At 39.0% G+C, this 24,734-nt stretch overlaps 1 pseudogene; it reads left to right on the top strand.

The window, feature by feature from the left end:
• LOC139948968 (G-protein coupled receptor 54-like) overlaps positions 1-24,211 on the top strand; it is a 48,154-nt pseudogene extending 23,943 nt beyond the window's left edge.
• Positions 24,212-24,734: the final 523 nt, after the last annotated feature.

Raw genomic sequence — 24,734 nt, 5'->3', positions numbered from 1 at the left:
AAGATGTAGCTTTTCATCCAAACATTTTAATCTCAGCAAGACGTCAGGGGCATGAAGCCTTTTTTCCCAGAAACGGCAGAAGTACAGCTCGTGTTTTTGGTTGGGCCTTAATTTTGATTGATACGCCTTATCACACATTCCCTTTCTAACTTGAAATCCTTGTGTACGAGTCTAAATACTAGAAAGAGCACTCCCCTAAGAAAAAACAACAACCCCCCGAAGAAAAAGGAAAAATAAACCCAAACCCCCCAAAACAGAACCCATGTTATTACCATCAAGGATCTAGTTTATGATACAACATGGGAAATGGCAGCAGTGGAATCGCCTTAAGGGGATGCGAATTAAACTTACCTCGTCAGACCGTGTGATGTAATACTCGGAATTTTTTAATTTTTTATTAAAGTATTTTTTTAGCAAACGTGTTTCATCTTCTGTACTTCACCATCGGAATATAAAGACAACCCCATCCAGCTAGATATATCACCAATTCCTAAAACAGGAATTACTTTCTGAATGGTGTACTGTGACCAATCTTTAAAGCCATTATACAATTTCGGAACAGAAAAGAAAAAGTTCACAGATTTACAAATAACTTACAGGGTTTACAGAAGGTAATGGTGAAAGACTTCTCTTGAAATATTGTTCCATGAAATGCTTTACTTTTTGAGAAAACATTAAAACAATATTATCAATTCTCGATAGCGAGAATTACGGATTTATTTTAGGGACCATGGATAAACTAAGAACGCGGCCGCCCGCGGTCAGACTCGTTCTAGAACGAGTCCGTCCCAAAATTGTCACGCGCCCGTCCCAAGATGGATTAAGCGCTTCACTGATTTTTAAGGTCCCTCGTTATCGAACTCTATTGTTGGTGCCTTTTGTTGTTCAGATTACATGGACAAGGCAGCTCACAAGTAAGCCACGAAAGGGTGAAGGATTAGTGTTTGCGGTCTAGCTCAGGTATACACCAGACAATGGATTGGAGATGTCCATGTACAGCCAACCCTCGAGTTTACCAAAGCCAATACAATAATATGCTACTGCCATAACAAGTTGAAGTGGTGACTATTATTCTTAAATTTGAAATCATCGCCAACTTATTTTGTATCTACATCTAATTATAACATTAGGACCCGTGTTTACAGAGATGATTACACTTACACGATTTGTTCATAAAGGTACCGCGAAATCATGCTGACCGGCTCGCAATCACACAAAACACAACGCAAAATTACATCGTAGTACTCAAACACACTATATCCAGCGACACACTCACACACACTGTTTTCAATATACCGGCCTAGTAGTCTTGTTACTTTGCGTGCAACGCACTATAATGCAAGAAACATTGAACGCTAGAGGGCTTTCCTTAACAATGTGATAGCGGGAGAGCCGCCCTCCGTTGGAAAAATGCGCAACAGTTTACGAAATTAGTTACAACCGCCTTGAGATTGAGACTTTCGGGAGAATCTGGTGTCCGAAAATTGCAATACTAACCAGCGTAGAACTTTGGCGCCGTTGCTGGTACCTTGGGCATGTCAACAACGTGGTGAATTTTCAGCAGTTCTTGAGAATATTTAGCGTGTTTAAGAAAAACTACATAACGTGTTGGCTTCATTGTTCAAAAATGAAACATTTTGGATACCTTGGATGTAAAAAAAAAGGTATAGTTTTACTGTTTAATGTAAGATGTTTTTCTTATTGATTTTGTTTTATTCTGTTGTATTTTGGGGGATTATTTTGCATGGCGGTCGTGCAAAGATGCAATATTATTAACTAAACTAGTCAAAATATAAACTAGACCGGAGACACAGTTATTATAATTAACATGGATCTTTGGTTGTTGTTTATTTATTGAAACGACAGTTTACGTAAATTGCAGTGGAAACAACTTGGGTTTATATCTACCCAGATAAGCCGATTATAACTACACAGTGGTTTTCGGCCTCACCATTGTTCCTTTGTTATACAGTGGGTCTTCCTCAAGACTCGGTGGTTGAGAAGAACGCGTTCCACTCCGTAGATTTTCTTTTGTTCAATTTGTCACGCGAAGGAACGCGTCGCGACGCGGTCGTTCCCGTGACATAGTTTATCCATGGTCCCTTAATCACATGTCATGACACGGCGAAACGTGCGGAAACAAGGATGGGTTTTCCCATTATTTTCTCCCGACTCCGATGACCGATTGAGCCTAAATTTTCACAGGTTTGTTATTTTGTATAGAAGTTGTGATACATGAAGTGTGGGCCTTTGGACAATACTGTTTACCGAAAGTGTCCAATGGCTTTAAAGGCACTGGACACATTGGTAATTACTCAAAATATGTATAAGCATAAAACTTACTTGATAACGAGTAATGGAGAGCTTCAGAGAGAGCCGTTTCTCACAATCTTTTAAACTACCAACAGCTCTCCATTGCTTGTTACCTAGTAGTTTTTATGCTAACAATTGTTTTAAGTAATACCAATAGTGCCTTTAAGATTACAAATCAAATTCCGAAGCTTCCCTCCTTCCCTAGCGTGATAAAGTACAACTCCATCAGGTCATGTCTACCCGTATCCCAGCGCTCCTGTGAGGGCTTGAGTAAGTCATCTTGTTTGTTCTTAGAACCCCCTAATTAATTTAATACTTCTCTGATGGCATGCTTGCCCTTCACCTCCGTCTACTCGGATCGTCTTCATCAACATGAAACATCAATCCATTATACGGAGATAGACTTGTGGACAAGTCGTTAAATGTCTGTCGCGTTTATAGCTCTCTGACTCTCTCTCTCAGTGCGTTTCCGAATCGCTCCTCGATTCCTGCGGCACTGGCGGTAGTCTCGCGAGACTGCTGCCCCCCGCGAGACTACTGCTTTATACGACTACAGTTATGGGGAATAGAAGTCAGCAACCAGCAGTTCGCGCGAGAGCAGTGATCTCGCGAGAGCAGTATTCGATCGCGGAAACCTGAATCATAGAGAGGTTTTGCAAGCATACTGATACGTCGACACTTTGTGTGTTCACGTGACGCGTATCCGCGACTATAGTAATTTGCATAAACGTTACCAACGGATACGGGAGCTCATACACGTCGTAGAAAAACTGATACTAGGGAGGTTACGCACGCGAACGGATACGCATACGCATACGTTTAGCTATCCGTAACCTACTTACGTGTTGCAAGCAGGATATCAGTGTCGTCTGTACGTATAGCGGATAGCGAGTAGCGTATGACGTCATAATGATGACGTATCCGTCGCACTAACCGTATCCGTTCGCATGCGAAACCTCTCTACTGTTTTGCAGACTTTTAGTTGTATTTTTGTCCCAGATCAAAAACATTTCCTACGGAATTACTTTCACTTGTATCGTGCTTGATGTAGAAAATTGCTAGTCATTTGCAAGCAAAACGATGAGAAGGCAGTGTATAAAACACGGTGTCTCTATCGGTCATGTTTGTCAGAAAAACACATGCGAACATACTCAAGTGAAACATACCTATAGTTTGCGAAACAATGTCCAACATGTGGCTGACGTGATTGGATACGGTTATTATATCCGTATCTGTATCTGTATCCGTACGCTTGCGAAACCTCTCTATACGCCACCACGACTCGACTATCTCACCGCAACAGACCATTAACGACTTGTCCACAAGTCTATACACAGAGGATCTGCGATGTTTTGACAACTCAGGATGTCATCGCTCAATTTCTAGACCGTATCTGGCGAGCAATTGAAGGTGATGAAATGAGTGTGACTCGGACGATTCGGTCAATTTGATTCCCTTTTTCACCGTGTAATCGTCGAGGTGATGAAAACATGATGATCACATGCAACACCGATACATGCAAACATCCGGGTTAATGTATGTTTGTAGACAAAATGTGATGGCTTAAAACCTGATTAAAGGTATAAGTTTTATAGGGTTACATTTTTGTAAAGACCCGGGTACCCGAGAAAAATGGTATTTTCTTATTAGCAGAGAGCCTACCTAAAAGTTTTTATTATTAAAACAAATGGTAGATACGTGCGCTGTAAGACTTCGATATTACGTTTACATATTTATCTGTTTAAAGTCACCTGGAAATAGAATTTTTTTCTTTCAAACATAAGAGTATATGCTTACGAACAATAAAACAATTTTTTTAGTAGTTGTTTGTTACGATTTATATGTTTAAAAAATATATAAAGTTGTTTGGGGGCTGACTCCGCCTACCCCTTTTGTGACGTCAATCGAGGCAGCCTTTGCCTGCAATGCATATAGTAAACACACGTGCAAAGTACATGTACGTCCAAGTCGTGAGTTGGTACATTTAAAAAAGTTTTTTTCTGCATTCAGCAGCAATACACCTGGTCGGCATTGCCGGAAAAAAACATATATATATATATTTTTTTGAAACGTACAAACTCACGACTTGGTCCGTACATGTACTTTGCAATTGTGTTTGTAATTGTTTGCAATTGCATTACAGGCAAACTCTGCCTCGATTGACGTCACGAACAGCGCCCTCTCGGGTCGGGGTCTACTCTTAAATTTGTAAATAACATAAGAACTGATTTTTAAAAACCTTAGTTAACTGTTTATTCACAATCCACTCATCAAAACACATATATTAGTGACAAAAGCTTTATTTTGAAAAAATACCACTTCCAGGTGACTTTAATGTATTTATCTAGTTATTGCTGTAGTCACAAGGAATGTTCAATCACACTAGACCTTTATCATATTTACACTGGAGTGATTGATGTTGGCAAAAACAAAGTCTGCCCCTCGTTTCATCCCCGGGTCAAGTTTCTCTAAAAAAAAAAAAAAAACTGACGGTCCGGGATTGTATTTCCCAGGCGGGATCGCCGCGGAACTCCCGGTGGGATAATCGGGACTGTAGACGGGGTCGTCGAGAGCGTCGGGGTCCCCGAAGGAAGGTCAATGTTCTGATTGGTTTTGTGTACAAAGAAAAGATCCCGGGTCCCATTCATCTAAGGTCTGAAGTGCCATAGTTTTCGAGAAAGCTGATTTTTGAAATCAAGCATCTGAAAGCACACAACTTTGTGTGACAAGGGTGTTTTTTCCTTTCCTTATTATCTCGCAACTTCGATGACCGACTGAGCTCAAATTTTCACAGGTTTGTTATTTTATGCATATGTTGAGATACACCAACTGTGAAGGCTAGTCTTTGACAATTACCAATAGTGTCCACTGCCATTAAGGGAAGCTTTCTACTATCATTATCTTCAAACTGTGTAAGTTTAGTGTAAATAATATGTGGACATTGTGCAGGAGTACCTAAACCCTTGAAGACCTCCCTTCTTTGAATCGATTTAGAAAAAGAAAAAAAAAATCGTTGAAAAGCACTACGACAGTGGCATTTTTGGTGTACATAAAAACAAAATTGCGATCGAGAGACGGGCGCATTGGTTATTTGACGCGGGAAACCCGATGCTCAAATGTTTACTGTCTCGTCTTTGTATCGGACACTGACTTCGTTTGTCAACAATTTACACGTGTATGGTGAAAGAATATCAAATTCCTCTAGAGCTCGTTTTTGCTCTATACTTGCGTGTGCGGATTCTGATTTAGAATTTCTATAATGATAACCACTTAAAGGAACACGTTGCCTTGGATCGGACGAGTTGGTCTATAAAAAGCGTTTGTAACCGTTTTGTTATAAAATGCATATGATTGGAAAGATGTTTTAAAAGTAGAATATAATGATCCAAACAAGTATCACTCATGTTGGGAGATGTTGATGATGTAAAAAGCATTGTGAGAAACGGCTCCCTCTGAAGTGGAGTAGTATTCGAGAAAGAAGTAATTTTCCACGAATTTGATTTCGAGACCTCAGATTTAGAACTTGAGGTCTCGAAATCAACCATTGAAACGCACACAACTTCGTGTGACAAGGGTGTTTTTTTCTTTCATTATTATCTCGCAAGTTCGATGACCGATTGAGCTCAAATTTTCACAGGTTTGTTAGTTTATGCATATGTTGAGATACACCAACTGTGAAGGCTAGTCTTGGACAATTACCAATAGTGTCCACTGCCTTTAAAGCTTGCCCACGCATTGTTGATTTATTGTGTTTTGAAGGAAATACAAACATCGCACTTTAACGTGGGCTGAATGTCAATATACGCGAAATTGGTCAGTGCAGTTTCTTTCTTGGTTGATTCCCGTATACAAATAAGTAATCGAATAGAGTGAGTCAAGTTACCATACCATTTCCTGAAAGTATTTACTTCCAAGGTATAATTCAACAGCCAACATTATAATACTTTAAATTAATGAGTAAAAGAAAACACTACTGTGTATGTGAATTTCTGTGGCAATGTGCGCTTAGTCAATAATACAATTCGTTCACAGCATGGTAATGGGAGACTTTGGGACGCTAGGTGGCAGCAGACTTACCAGGTAAATTTCCATTGTTTACGTAGTTCTGAGCGTGCGCACATGACCGAGAACAATGGTTAGTCTGCTGCCACCAAGCGTCCCAAAAGTCTCCCATTGTTTTGTTTCCAAACCCAATTTACTGTTTGTGTAGTGTTTGGTTTTAACCTTACACCGATGTGTAAGCACTTTATACTCGGTACTTTCCCGTGTTCTGTGAAAAGAAATCACAGAGTGGGATTCGAACCCACGACTTTTGTCATGCTAGAGCAGATTCCTTACCAGACAACCGAGTTGGAATAGACCTTATGCATTGACGTCATCCAGCGGCCATCTTAGTGGAAAAACGGTGACGAAACAATCGAAACGCACAGATTTGTACGCGCGGTGCACAGGATTGGCCAATGAACAACCTCCTTTTGACCTCTAGGTGAGGGCGCCCTACTGAAATGACGTCATGTGCATAAGGTCTATACATCTGCGTTGTAGAATTGCAAAGGTCGTGGGTTCGAATCCCATCCGAGTAATATGCCAGTGAATTATTGCTCACAGGACTCGGGTGCTTAAAACACATCGTCGTAAGATAAAACCATTTTTTTTAGCCGATACAAATTTAAAATCTTGATATACTGTTTTTGTCTTTTAAGGCAATGTTTAACTTTGGTTTTTGATACCGTTCGACTGTGTGTAAAAAAGCAAATACCAATTTAAAGGTGGTCACTATTGGAGCGGTTATTGTCCACGCAGGAAGAATAACACACAATCTGAGTAACGCTTCTTATATTAAATCTCTTGTGGATAAAAAGTTATATATGTTTCCATAACCACAACACTTGGGGTAAAATGTTTCTCAAAATGCATTATACTATCCAAAGATGCTGCACCAAAACGTATAGGCCTACCAGACCCTTTAAAGGAACACATTGCCTTGGATCGGTCGAGTTGGTCTTTGAAAAGCGTTCGTAACCGTGTTTTTATATAATGCATATGGGTAGAAAGATGTTGTAAAAGTAGAATACAATGATCCACACAAACATGCCTCGAAACTGCACGGTTTTCCTTTTACCTCGTCGACTAACACGGTCGGCCATTTATGGGAGTCAAGTTTTTGACTCCCATAAATGGCCGACCGTGTTAGCTCGCACAGTAAAAGGAAAACCACGCAATTTCGAGGCAAACTTGTGTGGATCATTGTATTCTACTTTTAAAACATCTTTCCAACTATATGCATTTTATAACAAACGATTACAACCGCTTTTTATAGACCAACTCGTCCGATCCAAGGCAACGTGTTCCTTTAAGCTTGCGTGTGCCTCGCTGTGCATTTCGCATGCATGCCATGCAATCCTTGTCTAGTGGTCGTACAGTTTTTTCCTGTATCAGCTGTCTGCAACCCTGTACGTTTCCATAAATAAACACTCCCCAGTATTTCACCGATCGAAGGAAACAAAATCTAGGTCAAGTAATTTCTATCTATATGATGAAGTTCTCCATTAATAAGGTTTTTATTTGAAATCATTGATATTAACGGTCATGTTATCCAAACACGCAATATGTCACGTGGTGTTACTCATTGTACGGATTTGTTATTCTGCGCATGTATCGTTTGCGCACGCTCCTCAAACGACTGACTATTTAATGTTGTCGTCCCAATGTGATACTATTAAGTGACAGTTTTTATTCGGATGTTGTCGGATGTTGTCGTGTGTAAACCGTATCCAGATAGTGGCGTGCGTGGGCTTGCGATTATTGGTTGGATATTCGAGTATTTAAGGTAAGATTTCTTCACATTCGCGTGTTTTCTTATACAGTGAAGGGATATCTGAATAAGTAAATGGTTGTGTTTGTCAACTTCGCATTGGACTAGTTCCTTATTCAATCCACTACGAGAATTATTCGCATTAGACTAGTTCCTTATTCAATCCACTACGAGAATAAAGAAAACTCACGAGGAGTTTTTACGCTTTTTTGTGAAATAATTTATTGTCTACGATGCTAAAGTTGCAAGCTTGGTGACCGAGGTAGTCAATTTGCTCTTAGCTTTTTGTCTTCAGTATTGATTTTATCAGGGTTTTGATTTGTCAATTGTTTGTACTACTGTTTATTATATAACAATTGTCTTCATACCTTTGCATGTTTTTTTTCTATTTTCAGTTCGTCCAGTTAGGAATTCTTTTTTTCATTTGCCTCTTTCCTTTTTTTCTTTTAAGTTTCGTTAGTTTGTTTTTAAAGTTATTTGTCTTGGCACTTTGTTTTCTGTGTGTAGAGGGTTTTTGTGCATTTTGTATGATCAATTTGTTTAAAGACCCTGGACACTATTGGTAATAATTATTGTCAAAAACCATGCAGTCTTCTTACTTGGTGTATCTCAACATACGCATAAAATAACAAACCTGTGAACATTTGAGCTCAATTGGTCGTCGAAAGTGCGAGAGATAAAAACAGTCACCTTGTCACAAGAAGTTGTGTGCGTTTAGATGGTTGATTTCGAGACCTCAAATTCTAAATCGGAGGTCTCGAAATCAAACTCGTGGAAAATTACTTCTTTCTCGAAAACTATCACTTCAAAGGGAGCCGTTTCTCACGATGTGACCTGTGACATCAAAAGTTTACAAAAGAGCCTCAGAGCCTGGACTTCTTGCAGGCATGATTTGTACACAGCTTAATGGAATAAATTATCAAATCTTATATTTTATGGAGATTGCACTGTCTAATTCTTATCAACTTTTTATATTATTAAAGGAGGCACATCTCAAAACTTGTTCAGCTTTGACTTTCATAACTCTTGGTTTTATGTGGAAATTATGACACAAAATGACTGTCAACTTTCCCATATAGGACCAGTGTAGTACAGTGCCTGCCAGAATAATTAAAGAATGTACAAGGTCACTCTTATTGTAAACAAGGTTCACATGGTCTATATCAACCTCTCCTCATTATTCGTCACCAAGTAAGGTTTAATGCTAATAATTATTTTTGAGTAATAATTACTTTGTTTTCTGTGTATAAAGGTCTCTGTGCATTTTATATTTTCAATGTTGATTGTTTAAAATGAACGGTCTTTGAGCGCACAGTATTTTTTAATGGAAGTTTTTTTTTTAACGCATTGCCTTTCTCTGGACGGTCTTTTGCTCGAAATACTGTACTCCCCAAGATCCAAAACAGAAAATCTGAATGGGGAATCAAGGTTTCTTGTAGATGAACGCCGAAAGCATCAAGTGAGACGACATTTATTGAAAGTAATTTCTGCCCTATTTCAATTCATTACTTAATTGTATTTATTTATGAACAACTGACAATATCGAGGACATTACCTACTTGATCTAAAAAGCATTTGATAACCTATATGCGAAATAAATTGCTTTCGACTTCGAATGACGTCGCTTTTCCGAGCGACCTCAACTAAATAGTGATCGGTTTGAATAAAAATTGATTGAGATGCAATTACTAGAGGCTTATGTAAAGCTGAACTGTTTAAGAAAGATTTCCCAAAGCTTTGCGTGGGATGCAGTACTGACTATGGCTCCAGCAACAACTTTAAAGGCAGTGGACACTATTGGTAATTGTCAAAGACTAGCCTTCACAGTTGGTGTATCTCAACATATGCATAAAATAACAAACCTGTGAAAATTTTAGCTCAATCGGTCATCAAACTTGCGAGATAATAATGAAAGAAAAAAACACCCTTGTCACACGAAGTTGTGTGTGTTTAGATGGTTGATTTCGAGACGTCAAGTTCTTAACTTGACGTCTCGAAATCAAATTCGTGGAAAATTACTTCTTTCTCGAAAACTATGGCACTTCAGAGGGAGCCGTTTCTCACAATGTTTTGTACCATCAACCTCTCCCCATTACTCGTAATCAAGAAAGGTTTTATGATGATAATTATTTTGAGTAAATTACCAATAGTGTCCACTGCCTTTAAAAAGGTTAGGGCACAATTTTTTGGTATGGTGTTTCCAACATCAAACAGGGTCGGGGCCGAGGTTCGGAAAAATCCATAGAAAAACCTCGATTTAAAGGCACTGGAAACCTTTGGAAAATTGTCAAAGACCAGGCTTCTCACTTGGTGTATATCAACTGATACATACAATACAAAACCTGTGAACACTTGAACTCAATTGGTCGTCGAAGTTACGAGAGAATAATGGAAGAATTTACGTCCCATCCGAAGGACGAATGAATAATGGTTAAGTGTTTTGCTGAACAGAAACACCACAGCTCTTTATCCACTCGGCTTCAATGTGGCGTATAATTGCTCGATATGATTAATAGTAAAAGACACAAATTAATAAAAAAAATTCAAACACAATGTTAACTTGCACCCATAAATAAGAGATTAACCCTAAGTGTACGTTGGGGGCAATACGCAATGGTACGTGCAAACCACAAAAGCAGATTAAACTTAACGCAGTACTATAACCTACTAATAACTAATGTGCTCTCGAAATACCAATTAAATAAGTCGTTTCACACGAATTGCCAGTGGTGGATTTCACAAAGAGTTAGGACAATTCTTATCTCGACTAACTTATGTCTAGACTTAAAGACAGTGGACACTATTGGTAATTGTCAGAGACCAGTCTTCTCACTTGGTGTATCTCACTATATGCATCAAAATAACAAACCTGTGAAAATTTGAGCTCCATCGGTCATCGAAGTTGCGAGATAATGTATGAACGAAAAAAAACATCCTTGTCACCCGAAGTTGTGTGCTTTCGGATGCCTGATTTCGAGACCTCATTTCTAAACTTGAGGTCTCGAAATCAAATTCGTGGAAAATTACTCCTTTCTCGAAAACTACGTCACTTCAGAGGGACCCGTTTTCTCACAATGTTTTGTACCACCAACCTCTCCCCATTTCTCGTTTATTACCAAGTTAAGTTTTATGCTGATAATTATTTTGAGTAATTACCAATAGTGTCCACTGCCTTTAAGTTTGTAGTATCAAAGGGCTAGTCCTAAGCTAGGGCTAGTCCTAAGTTAGGGCTAGTCCTAACTCTAACTCAAATTCTAACTCAATACAAGACTTTAGCTGAAGCCATTATTTATGCTTTGGAAATCACACAAAGTATTGCAGCAATGGTCTTTCTATTTCATTATTCTCTTGCAACTTCGATAACCAAATTGAGTCCAAATGTTCACAGGTTTGTTATTTTAAGCATTTGTTGGGATACACCAAGTGATAATACTGCTCTTTGACAATATTACCAATAGTGTCAAGTACCTTTAAGGGGGTTATGTGAGACATAACACACTCTAATTGGTTGAGTGATGTCAAGTTTTGGCAATCATGACACGAGTTTGCTTTGCTGGGATACGCTTCAAGTGTCAGCAGTCACTCACTTTGTTAATGAAACGATGGTGTAGAGAGAGAGAGCTTTGGTGTCCGTAATAATGTTTTTCCTGGCCCCACTTTCAAAAGTACATGTACTTGAAAGTGTTCTAGTATGGTTAGTTGTATTTTGGCTGGTGTCCATATATACCAAATGTTTCTAGTACCTTTAACGGGCAAGAGAACATTTTTTGTTGTTGATTTATTTAAAGGCAGTGGACACTATTGGTAATTACTCAAAATAATTATTAGCATAAAACCTGGTAATGAGTAATGGGGAGAGGTTGATAGTATAAAACATTGTGAGAAACGGATCCCTCTGAAGTGACGTAGTTTTCGAGAAAGGAGTAATTAACCACGAATTTGATTTCGAGCCCTCAAGTTTAGAATTTCAGGTCTCGAAATCAAGCATCTGAAAGCACACAACTGCGTGTAACACTGGGTGTTTTTTCATTTATTATTATCTCACAACTTCGATGACCAATTGAGCTCAAATTTTCACATGTTTGTTATTTTATTCATATGTTTGAGATACACCAAGTGAGAAGACTTGTCTTTGACAGTTACCAATAGTGCCCAGTGTCTTTAAGTCGTGGCTGTTGTAATTGAAGCATTTTATATGTGTGTGTACTCAATTGGAGACAGCCTAGTGTAAGTTAAGAGTCGGTTTTTTTTTCACCAGAATCACGTATTGAACTGAAAGGCATCACTAGATTGAATAAGTGAATGATTGAAATTGAGACGGTACTCATTTCAGTTCACTTTTAATAAACTACTAATATGTATCGAGAGTGACACAGTGCCAACTCTAAAGTACATTGTTAATAAACTGCTTTAGTCTTGCGTATCCTGTTAATTACTTGGCAGACCCTCATCGCAAAAGCTTTTTATCTGTGTGTTTGACATTCACTTGTCTTCGAACAATACGTGACTTTCATTGGTAAAAGAAGGACACACAGCTTTCTGTGTGTCGTATCAAAAGTTAGGTATTTTGATGCTGGTAGAGTTTCGCAGCAATTAGGGCAATCACGCAATGGCCAACCCACATAACAACTCTGTCTGAGTCTAAACCTAATGAATTCATTGGATACAATGATTTCATTGGCTAAACGTGCAGTGACGTAAGCTTCCCTATCTGTGTTTTGATTGGTCCGATGTGATATTTGTCAGCTGCAATTTCGGTCGTCTGCATGCGGCAGGTATAACGTTTGTATGTTATATTGTACATGGTGTACGGGCACAAGTGCATGTATGTATTAAATAAGGGAATCAATGTGTGGTGAAGAGGTTTTTCAACTAGTGGTTTAATCCCAACGAGGCCTGGTTCTTGATAATTTTACCGAGACGAAGTCGAGGTAAATTATAAAGAACCAGGCCTCGGCGGGTTTAAACCACTAGTCGAAAACCTACTCAACACACTTTGATTTCATTAATACCCTTTTCGGTCAAAAACATCATCACTTTTTGGTCAAATAATAAAATAAATGCAAAAATCATAATTGTTAAATGATTTCTTTCAACACAACACCCCTCCAGCTATGAAATGGTAAAGCCCTCCGCCGCCCTCGGGTAAACAACTCCTTATAAGGGAATGCTGTGCGCGTCGCACGTATCGCGTGATGTGGCACAACTGTTTCAGCCGTTGCGCTCGGCCAATGGGAATGAAGAAACTGTCTTTAAATAAGAACAGGTGCAAGGTCGCGTGTCACGCCCATGAATTAACACTTTTTACCGGTCATAAACAAAGGTTTATACACACCCACGTGACACGCTCTCCACCAATAGGAATAGCGAAACTGTCAGGTATTTATGAATGTTGTTTAAATGTATATACATGTATAATGAAAGATTTGACTGTGAAGGATTTGACTGTAGTACAAAACGATTGTGAAAGGCCGCCAGGGCTAGATTGGGAACAGCCATGGTCGTTGAAGTTAAATTACACACGAGAGTAGCACAGTCTAGTATAACAAAAAGCATCCTTCAATTTTATTATTGGTTTATTAAAAACATCCAAACTTGGCAGCCAGAGGCTGAATTGCGTTTAAAATTACAGAGCATAAGAAAATATATACACTATTTTTAAAATTACAGAAAAACATTAGGATATAATTTTTTTTATTTAAAGTCACCTGGAAGTGGTATTTTTTCAAAATAAAGCTTTTGTCACTAATATATGTGTTTGGATGAGTGGAATGTGAATAAACAGTTAACTAAGGTTTAAAAAAAAACAGTTCTTATGTTATTTACAAATTTAAGAGTAGACCCCGACCCGAGAAGGCGCTGTTCGTGACGTCAATCGAGGCAGACTTTGCCTGTAATGCGTAGAGTAAACACAATTGCAAAGTACATGTACGGACCAAGTCGTGAGTTTGTACGTTTCAAAAAAAGATTTTTTTTTTTTTTTTCCGGCAATGCCGACCAGGTGTATTGCTGCTGAATGCAGAAAAACACTTTTTGAAACGTACCAACTCACGACTTGGACATACATGTACTTTGAACGTGTGTTTACTATACGCATTGCAGGCAAAGTCTGCCTCGATTGACGTCACAAAAGGGGTAGGCGGTGTCAGTCCCCCAAACAACTTTATATATTTTTTAAACATATAAATCGTGACAAACAATTACTAAACAAATTGTTTTATTGTTCGTAAGCATATATTCTTATGTTTGAAAGAAAAACAATTATATTTCCAGGTGACTTTAAGTACAAATACAAAATACAAGATATTCAAAGACTCATCAGTGACAATTGCACAGAACATGTATAATCACATTAGAGCTGCACAGAAGGCACCAGCTAATGTCACCCTAAACCATATTTAAAGCCAGTCAATGTCAGAGATTATGCACGGGGAGACAGCGAGCCTGCGGCTCCCTGTATAAAAAAAAACCCGACCCAGTTACTGCATGCCTAGACTTGTGGACAAGTCGTTTATCTGTCGCGGTGATAGCGAAACGGCTCTTTCGCGATTCTGCTGCGCCGAGAGAGACTGTTAGAGCAGCAGCACAGAGCATTTTGGTTGAACGAACAAGGTACCAATATTCAGGAAAATTTAGACACACCTAAATTTAGCATAATTCAGTTAATAATAATAATAACCCGTTTTAAGCGCTTTTCACACGTGTCTCAAAGCGCTTCCGACATTATTACCCCTGGTCACTAGGCCTTAAATCATTCCTTAAACCATCTCAGCTCCCTGGGGAGTATACAGCCTGTGCGCAATATATGCGCTACTCAGCTAAACCAATCACAAGACCCATCTCTGCCCTATGTGCCCATTTACCCCTGGGCGGAGAGAAGCAATTATAGTAAAGTGTCTTGCTCAGGGACACAAGTGTCACGACCGGGATTCGAACCCACACTCTGCTGAACAGAAGCACCAGAGCTTGAGTTCCGCGCTCTTATCAACTCGGCCACGACACCCTAGTTATGGATGTCTGCCGGGGACCCCCCGCTGCGTGGGGCGCATGGACCCCAAACAAAGAGGCAAAATAATGGGCCGGATCAAACATCAAAACCAACGAATTATCGACTTGTCTGCAAGTCTACTGTAAGCCTCACTCAATTGCAACTCTAGAAGCTAGGAGCGACAGCAGACACTTGAACCAAGCAAAGACAGTAAACACATTCTAGTGCATTCTTTAATCTGTGTTACTTTTAGCTGGATGATTTTTTACAGCTCGTGGACTTCAAGTGAAGGTTATGGCGTATAATTAGTTCCTCTGTTTCCACAATCGATTATGCATCACTCAAACGGATTGTTTTTAAAGGGTCTGTATACGTTTGATAATAATATTTATATAATATAATATCAAAGTCTTATATAGCGCACGTATCCAAACAAGGTGCTCAAGGCGCTGAGTATATACAAACATTCGGAAAGATAGGTTATTGCAGAGATGAATTCCGAGACCCTAGTTTTTAACACCTTATAAGAAATTACAAGGTGCTACGGCGCATGCAGCAGCCACAGTCAGGAACGCCGGGGCGTACCCCTTCTCTTTTCGAGAGAAGTGCACTGGGTTCTTTTACATGCGTTACACAGAGTAAGGACGATTTACTCGTTACTCGTCCTAACTCTAGGTTTTCGTGAAATCTGCTGTAGGAACATTAACCATGATTCCTCGGCCATTTTGACAAATACTACAACTCCGTAACCAAGAGAAACACAATTTTTTTATTATTGCATAGGCCCTCATGATACCGAACTGACATTGTATCGCTAGATGATACCATAATCCATTTTAGAACCCATTAGTCACGTAGTTCTTTGAACATACGAGAGATTGATGAATTACTACCATGAGTAATCCGACATACGGAAATATGGAAAAAGGTGCATTTCATTTGATGCCCTCATAATACGCGTGATTGAGTTCTAGTTACGCCACTTAAAGACAGCCGATTTGTCCTCCAGAAAATAATTCAAATAAAGAGACAATTCATAAAGCATGCCAATTTACAAAATAGAAATACAAAAGGAAGACATGAGTATTAGTAATACATTTATGGGTGGAAAGTATAAGTGATAACTCGTCCCACGCATTCAATCATTTAGATTAGATTCGCAAGAAGTTGACAACCTTGGTCGGTGCTGAGTTAGTCTTGAAGCCAAGACGGTAATTGTTAAGCGCGGTGTATTTAGGCAGCGCCTAACGACTTGTCATCAAGTCTAGTGCTAAGTACGTCATTGAATATCCAGTGGCAACGAAGCCTGCCATGAGAGAAACAAAGGCCTGGGGAGAGGTTGATGGTATAAAACATTGTAAGAAACAGTTCCCTCTGAAGTGCCATAGTTTTCGAGAAAGAAGTAATTTTCCATGAATTTGATTTCGAGACCTCAGATTTAGAACTTGAGGTCTCGAAACCAACCATCTAAAAGCACACAACTTCGTGTGACAAGGTTTTTGTTTTCCTTTCCTCGCAAGTTCGATGACCGATTGAGCTCAAATTTTCACAGGTTTGTTATTTTATGCATATGTTGAGATACACCAACTGTGAAGGCTAGTCTTTGACAATTACCAATAGTGTCCACTGTCTTTAAAGTGACGCCGAATCGGAAAATCATTTTTTTTGCCCGACCCGTTAAAGCCATTGGACACTTTCTGAAGAGAACAAAAATTAAAAGTTCACACAGATTTACAAATAACTTTTACAGGGTTTACAGAAGGTAAGACTTCTCTTGATATATTATTCCATGAAATGCTTTACTTTGTTGGGAAAACATTAAAACAATTATCAATTCTCGATATCGCGAATAACGGATTTATTTTAACCACCATGACACGGCGAAATGTGCGGAAACAAGGGTGGGTTGTCCCGTTATTTTCTCCCGACTCCGATGACCGATTGAGCCTAAATTTTAACAGTTTTGTTATTATTTTTATATATAAGTTGTGATACAGTGAGTGTGGGCCTTTTGACAATACTGTCTACCGATGTTGTGCGATTGCTTTAATGGGTCAGATTGACCCGTAAATGGGTCAACCTGACCCTAAAAATGGTTAAGCTTGACATAGAAGTGAGTCAGACCAACCCGGAGTGTGGGCTTTTCCCTCGACCTTGAAACATTTCTGGAGGATTGGTGTGTACCTGAGCTTCTTAAAGAGGCAAAATTCGTTCACGGTTTTGTTATGCTAGGACCAAATCTCACCAATAATCTAAAACCAAAGAAGTTACGGGAGTGAGTGAGATACGCAATTTGTAATGTGAACTTAAAGGCAGTGGACACTATTGGTAATTACTCAAAATAGTTCTTAGCATAAAACATTACTTGGTAACGAGTAATGGGGAGAGGTTGATAGTATAAAACATTGTGAGAAACGGCACCCTCTGAAGTAACGTAGTTTTGCGAGAAAGGAGAAATTTTGTTGAGTAAGTTTAGAATATGAGGTCTCAAAATCAAGATTCTGAAAGCATACAACTTCGTGTGACAAGGGTGTTTTATCTTGCATTGTTATCTCGCAACTCCGACGACCAATCGAGCTCAAATTTTCACAGGTTTGTTATTTTATGCATATGTTGAGATGAGATACACCAAGTGAGAAGAATGGTCTTTGACATTTCCCAATAGTGTCCAGTGTCTTTAAGTTGGTTTCAACTCGACGTTTCGAGTATGCTCCAATCGTCTTTTTATACATGTTTTTTTTTTATTCTCTGCAGATCGAGTTCCAGTAATTTGGGGACGAGGTTGTTTTTGCCAGGGGAAGATGACGACCACCGTAGCCACGATTTTCCCTTTGAGTACACTAGGCACCAATAATGATTCAGTCGGGAACGAAACCTTTTACCAGCAACCGGCTGATCATAAACCACCACATCATGCGTTGCTTATGCCAATACTTTTTGGTAAGTATCATAATGATGGACCTTTTTTGACGCTAGGTGGCAGCAGACTTATCAGGTAAATTAGTTGTTCTTGATTATTGTAAACGCCAGGCCCTTTTCGAAACCACGGCGTCGGCTATGGAATCGGCTTGAGGCTCCGTTCTCTCGTTTGAAGCCCCTGGGCACGTACGCAAAGCACGTAAAATTTGTCCAAACAACCGGCGGGGCCATCTAGCCTGAGCCAAATCCAAAGCCGGGCCGTGGTTTCGAAAAGGGCCGTAGACAATATCAACTTTACATGGTAAGTCTCCTGCCACCAAGCGTTCAAAAGTATCCAATTATACATAATCCTAATTACAAACCTCCAGCAATACTTTTCGAGTAATACCTTACCTTTAAAACAACAAGTTTTTAGTAAACACTTTTTATTTTCGGTAATTTTATACTGGCCCGGGCTTTTTATATTATGATAGGTTTACCTGGCCTATTTCATTAAAAAAAAAATGTAATTTCATTTACACACTTTCAAGTTCGTGCATTTTCCTCTAATACCCTCAAAGCCATTAATGAATCCAATTTCGTTTAGTGCACACATGACTTCGTCTTTCTCATTCAGATTCGCTTCAGTCGTTCTATCTAATTTATAGGCATTTGAAACTGCACTTCCAGTTTTCTTAAGTTGATTTTCTACTTCATATTTTACACCTTTTTGAAACTGGATGTTTGATCATCTCTTGCTGCTGGCTTGGTGAAATGGAAGTTGAACTTTTAACTGTCCAAATCTAAATCAATGGATCATTAATTTTTAAACGAAATTGAATCAGCCAAGTAATATACTATAAAGTAAATGGATTTTTGTTGAAACTGGCCAGAAAAAAAACTGATGTTGCAAACAAAATAAAGATCTCCTTTTTATACATACCGTGGTCCATAGATTAAATATAGTGTCAGTATATAACTGAAATTAATTAAACTTTCGACAGCAAGGATTTCTCAATACTATACAAAAAATAGTGGAAGGTTGACCGACATAGACACATGTTTATTATATTTAAAATATTTTTTTGCACAGTAAACTCAAATCCATTTAAAAAAACTGTTGTGTTGAAATAGTACCCAGCCTAAAACGCTACGATAATGGTGTGAAATAATTATTCGTAAGTGAAAGAGGAAATTACGGAGCTATTTTCAACACTGGAAGTAATTTGTGTGGGACATAATCGTTGACTTTAACACTTTCTGTTGGTAGGCACTTCCAGCCATCTGTTTTTGGTGCCTGTGAATTTATTTGCAAAAAAAACGTGCCAGTGTTAAACATTTTGTTTGACGGAGGCCGAGCCAATTCTAGTATTGGTTAGAAAAAGGGTTTATTAATGACATCACATGTATTTTATTTATTTCTTTATTTATTTTAATTCTTCGGACAAAAAAAAAGCAAAACAATAAAACAAGCACAGGCCGTCCAGGGAAGGGCAAAAGTCCAAAAACTGTCATCAAAAAAGATGTGCTCTCCCAGACCTAGCTCATAAAAAATACACATTATATACAATACATTAAACATTCTAAAATTGCAGTAAAAGTTTAAACAAAAGATGGCAAGTAAAAAGCAATAACACAAACGATATACACAAGGTACTTTTTCAAAAACTACTCTGTAATTAAAACTTATTTATTCTCATGAGTGCAACCTCCAAATCATGATTGAAGGGAAACAAAAACACCCCTTTGGGACGTGTGTACTCAAAAATTGTCACCAATGACACAATTTACTGATGCCCAACCCTTTATTACGATACCATAATGCTTGTAGCAATGCGGTTCGATCTGCAATTAATCAAAATTAACCCAAAACAATAAAAACATTTGATTTTAATACAGCAATTGCAACAATGAATTAACCTAATTTAATTTGTATTTACAACAATTGATTAAAAACCCTATTTTACCCACAAAATGTGTGCCAAGTGTATGTAATTCCCTGTCTCAACTCAAGTGACTTAACTTAATATCACAACTTTATCCCAACTCTGACCATAATATACCTTTTCCTCACACACTACCGTGTTCTGTATGCCACAATAAGCCACATACACAATACATGTACTGTACATAACCCACGTGAATCTAATTGACGACATGCTTGGAAAAATAGTCACATTTACAATCAAAATTTTATACTAATTACCCGCTTATTATCAACAATCCCTGATGCAGAGTATACTTAAACTTATAATCTTAAACGTAATTGAACTAATTTGTACTCACAACATTGGGTGCATCCAAAATCAACAAAATATTGGCGAAAGTATTACTGATTAGTGATGAATGTTTTGATCGATCCTGGCGAAAGATTTAAAACAGCGCCCTCAATTGACCAAGTATAATCTACGCTTCTGACGTCACACATGAATAAATTACGCTGTCAAGCCCGCCGCTACACCCTTCTCTTAAAGACAGTGGACACTATTGATAATTGTCAAAGACCAGTCTTCTCACTTGCTGTTTCTCAACAAATGCATAAAGTAACACACCTGTGAAAATCTCAGCTCAATCGGTCATCGAAGTTGCGAGATAATAATGAAAGAAAAAACACCCTTGTCACACGAAGTTATGTGCTTTCAGATGCTTGATTTAGAGACTTCAAAATCTAAGTGTGAAGTCTCGAAATCAAATTCGTGGAAAATTACTACAGGTTTGTTATTCTATGCATATTGAGATACACCAAGTGAGAAGACTGGTTATTGACAATTACCAATAGTGTCCATTGTCTCATCACGAGTGATTACCAAACTTATAATCTGCCCTTTAACTTTTTACAAGTTTCTGTTGAAAAACGTTTTGTTTATTTCTTCCGACAGGCATTCTGATGGTAATCGGCATCATTGGTAACACCTTAGTGATCTTCGTCATCTTAAAGATGCGACAATTCAAGACGGTCACTAACTACTACATCGTCAACCTCGCCGTTGCCGACATTCTGTTTCTCTGTGTCTGTGCGCCCTCAACGGCTGCTCAATACGGATCGCCTTCGTTTCTCGGCGGTCGATTCATGTGTAAAATGGTCTACTACATGCAGTCGGTACGTCTTTATCTTTTCTACACGGCAAAAGCTGAGGTGTTAAATTGACACCATGGGTGTTGTGACATATAGTGACCCAAAAAAGAATCAAATTTAACACCAGTAAAATATCATTAGTAATACTATAATAGATCGTTTCCGAATTTGTTTTCGAGTCGTTTGGCTCTTATATAAAACATGCATAGAATGCTTTATACTATCAAACGCTACCGTTGGCTTCTAACCAATAGCTTTTATTGGCATTAATTTTAAGAGTTAATACAAAACGTATACCCTTTCAAGGCACAGGGAACCTTTGGTATGTTCAAAGACAAGTATGCTCACTTGGTGTATCCCGACATATGCATGTAGTACGCAACATGTGAACATTTGGAGTCAATTGGTCATCGAAGTTGACCAAGAATAATGACAGAAAAAAACCTTGGTGCACAAGTTGTGTGCTTTAAGACGCCAAAAGAAAACGTTTCAAGCCAATTTCTTTTAATATTTTAGTGAGAAATTAATTCTTTCTTGACAAACTATGTTACTGACAGAGGGAGCCGTTTCAACAATTTGACAATTTGTTCCAATATCAACAGCTCTCTATTGCTCGTTATACCAAGTATGTTTTTGTGCTAACAATTATTTTGAGTAACTCCCAATAGATGACAGTGCCTTTAACCTGGTAATGTGGATCTTTTAATGTTTTACCGACAGGTCTCAGCTCAGGTGACCTGTCTATTCCTAGTAGCGATGAGTATTGACCGATTCCAAGCCATTGTCAGACCACTCAAGTCAATAAAGACCCGCACCCTCCACAATGCAGCCATAATTAGCATTGTCATATGGCTTTGTAAGTTGCTGTTGTTATTGTTGTTGTTGTTGTTGTTGTTGTTGTTGTTGTCGTCGTTGTTGTCGTTGTTGTCGTCGTCGTCGTTGTTGTCGTTGTTGTCGTTGTTGTTGTTGTCGTTGTTGTCGTCGTCGTCGTCGTCGCCGTTGTCGTCGGTGTCGTCGTCGTCGTCGTCGTTGTTGTTGTTGTTGTTGTTGTTGTTGTTGTTGTTGTTGTTGTTGTTGTTGTTGTTGTTGTTGTTGTTGTTGTTGTTGTTGTGGTGGTGGTGGTGGTGGTGTAGGGGAAATCCCTTGAGGAAACTTGCCAAGCTGCAGTGGTGTACTCTGCGGTGGTATAAGAATATATAGCAAGACAGTTCTCTAAAGAGCAAACTCTACCTGGCAAGTAGATACACACACGGTGCTAATGCAAACCTTACACCTCACCATGCAATGCCTCGATCCAATATCAATATCAAGTACTATAAGCCACAATTTGTTTCTTTATCTGTTTATTTTTGCTTTATTTGTTTATTTATTCTCCTTTTCAGTTGCATTCATAGTCTACATACCCTTTTTGGTCTTCTTGGACACAGTGGATATTCCATTCAAGGGCGGAATAATACTGCTCTGTAAATATTTCTGGTCCAAGACATGGAGTGAGCTGTTCTCCATTTGGTTATTCCTCTTTACCTACGCACTCCCCCTTGTTGTCATCTCCATCTGCTATAGTATGATGATACTGAGCTTATGGCAGCGCGTCGTGCCGACAGACGCCCTCAGCGGCCCCGCAAACGACAGGAACCTCAGACAGAAACGCAAGATAACATGGATGGTTCTGACAGTCGTGATTGTGTTTGCCGTGTGCTGGCTTCCTGTCCATGTTATACAGATCTGGATGGAATTTGATGTGAATTTTCCGTACACCATTGCAACGCTGGATTTCAAGGCGGCTGGGCATGCCCTTATTTACATTAACTCCTGCGCTAACCCCTTCATATACACCTTCCTTGGGGAGAACTTCCAGAAGAACTTTAAGAAAACTTTCCACTGCTGCTTTAAGAAGGTACGGCCGACACGAGAGGGCGCTGGTCATGTAGCCAACACCGGCACGCAGCAGGGATCGTCCAGTGAACAGGCAGGGACGAGCCGAAAGACAGGCGGACGTACTCAAATGAGCACCTTGACGTCATCGAATGCCGAAGCTAAAGGAATAGAGCAGATTGATAATAACCACTGCTGAGAGACCAAATCTTAATATCAATACACCCAAACAACTGTCTCACCATTTTGTATTACCATTACACATGGGAGACGAGGTCCCACCCAACCACACGAGGTCCGACTTAAGGTACCATGGAGGTAGAAATGGAGGTCTATTTCTACCTCCAGGGTGGGACGACGTTTTTGAATAATGAGACCTACTCCTTTAACACAGCACCATGTGATGGTCTACTAGGTGTTACGGCGCAATATGCTGCCAATCAAGTACACTGGGTTAACTTACATGCGTTACACAACACACGGGACCAACGGCTTAACGTCCCATCCGAAGGACGCAGGAATAATGGTTACGTATCTTAAGGACTCAAGTGTCACGACTGGGACTCGAACCCACTCTCTGCTGATCAGACATAGTCACGTCACTTTCGCCTTATCGGGAGGCACTTTTAATTACAGGACAACTAAGTCTTATTGGCGTGTTCTAAAGGTAACATTCACTCTACAAAGATTTTGCAGTAGCCCAATGATTGATACAGTTTACATTAAAAAGTTGGCTGTAGACAAATCTTTAAATAACATTCGATCAAAGTTAGTGTATAAATGCACGAAGGCAAAACGTGATTCAATAGTATTTTTGGGGGCGAGTCGACACGTAAATGGTGACTGGCAGTCAAACTTCAAAGGGCCAAGATTGGTAACCCTATTTTGAATTAGTCACCGATAGAGGGCGCTACATCGGATTTACGTCCCATCCGAAGGACGAAACATTGGTCAACTTGGCTTAATGACACAAGTGTCAAGACTGGGACTGGAACCCACACTCTGCTGATCAGAAACACTAGAGTTTGAATCCGGTGGTCTAAATCGCTCAGCCATGACAATCGACAATTTTTTTGAGGCAGTGCTATGTAATCTTGTTTATAATTATCTTTGTTTACCACCATTGTAAATGTTAAAAATTTAGTGATGGTTACATGTACATATACATTTAGTGGTGTTAATAAACATTTTAATTAATTTGTACAAAGTTTGCCGTGATCATGTTAAAAAAATGGAATCTTTAACTCAAGGTAAATTATTTATTCTTGGAACTGCTCGTAATCTTTGACACAAAAATAAATATACCACATAAAATAAACATTTTCATCGTAGTTTGGATGAGTATTTTGTAATTTTAATTATCCGAGTTAAACAAAAGAGGGCAATAGGAGGTGTACGGTTGCAGCCGTGATTAAAGGCAGTGGACACTATTGGTGGTTACTCAAAATAATGATTAGCATGAAACCTTACATGAGTATCAGGTTGATAGTATAAAACATTGTGAGAAACGGCTCTGAAGTGGAGTAGTTTTCAAAAAAGAAGTAATTTCCACGAATTTGATTTCGAGACCTCAAGTTTAGAATTTGAGGTCTCGAAATCAAGCATCTGAAAGGACAAGGTTTTTTTCCTGTCATAGTTATCTCGCAACTCCGACGACCAATCGAGCTCAAATTTCCAAAGGTTTGTTATTTTATGTATATGTTGAGATACAGCAAGTGAGAAGACTGGTCTTTGACAACTACCAATAGTGTCTTCTGGGTTTAAGCTTC

This window comes from Asterias amurensis, chromosome 16, assembly GCF_032118995.1.
Source record: "Asterias amurensis chromosome 16, ASM3211899v1".
NCBI lineage: Eukaryota > Metazoa > Echinodermata > Asteroidea > Forcipulatida > Asteriidae > Asterias > Asterias amurensis.
This window is presented reverse-complemented; position numbering and strand designations above follow the sequence as displayed.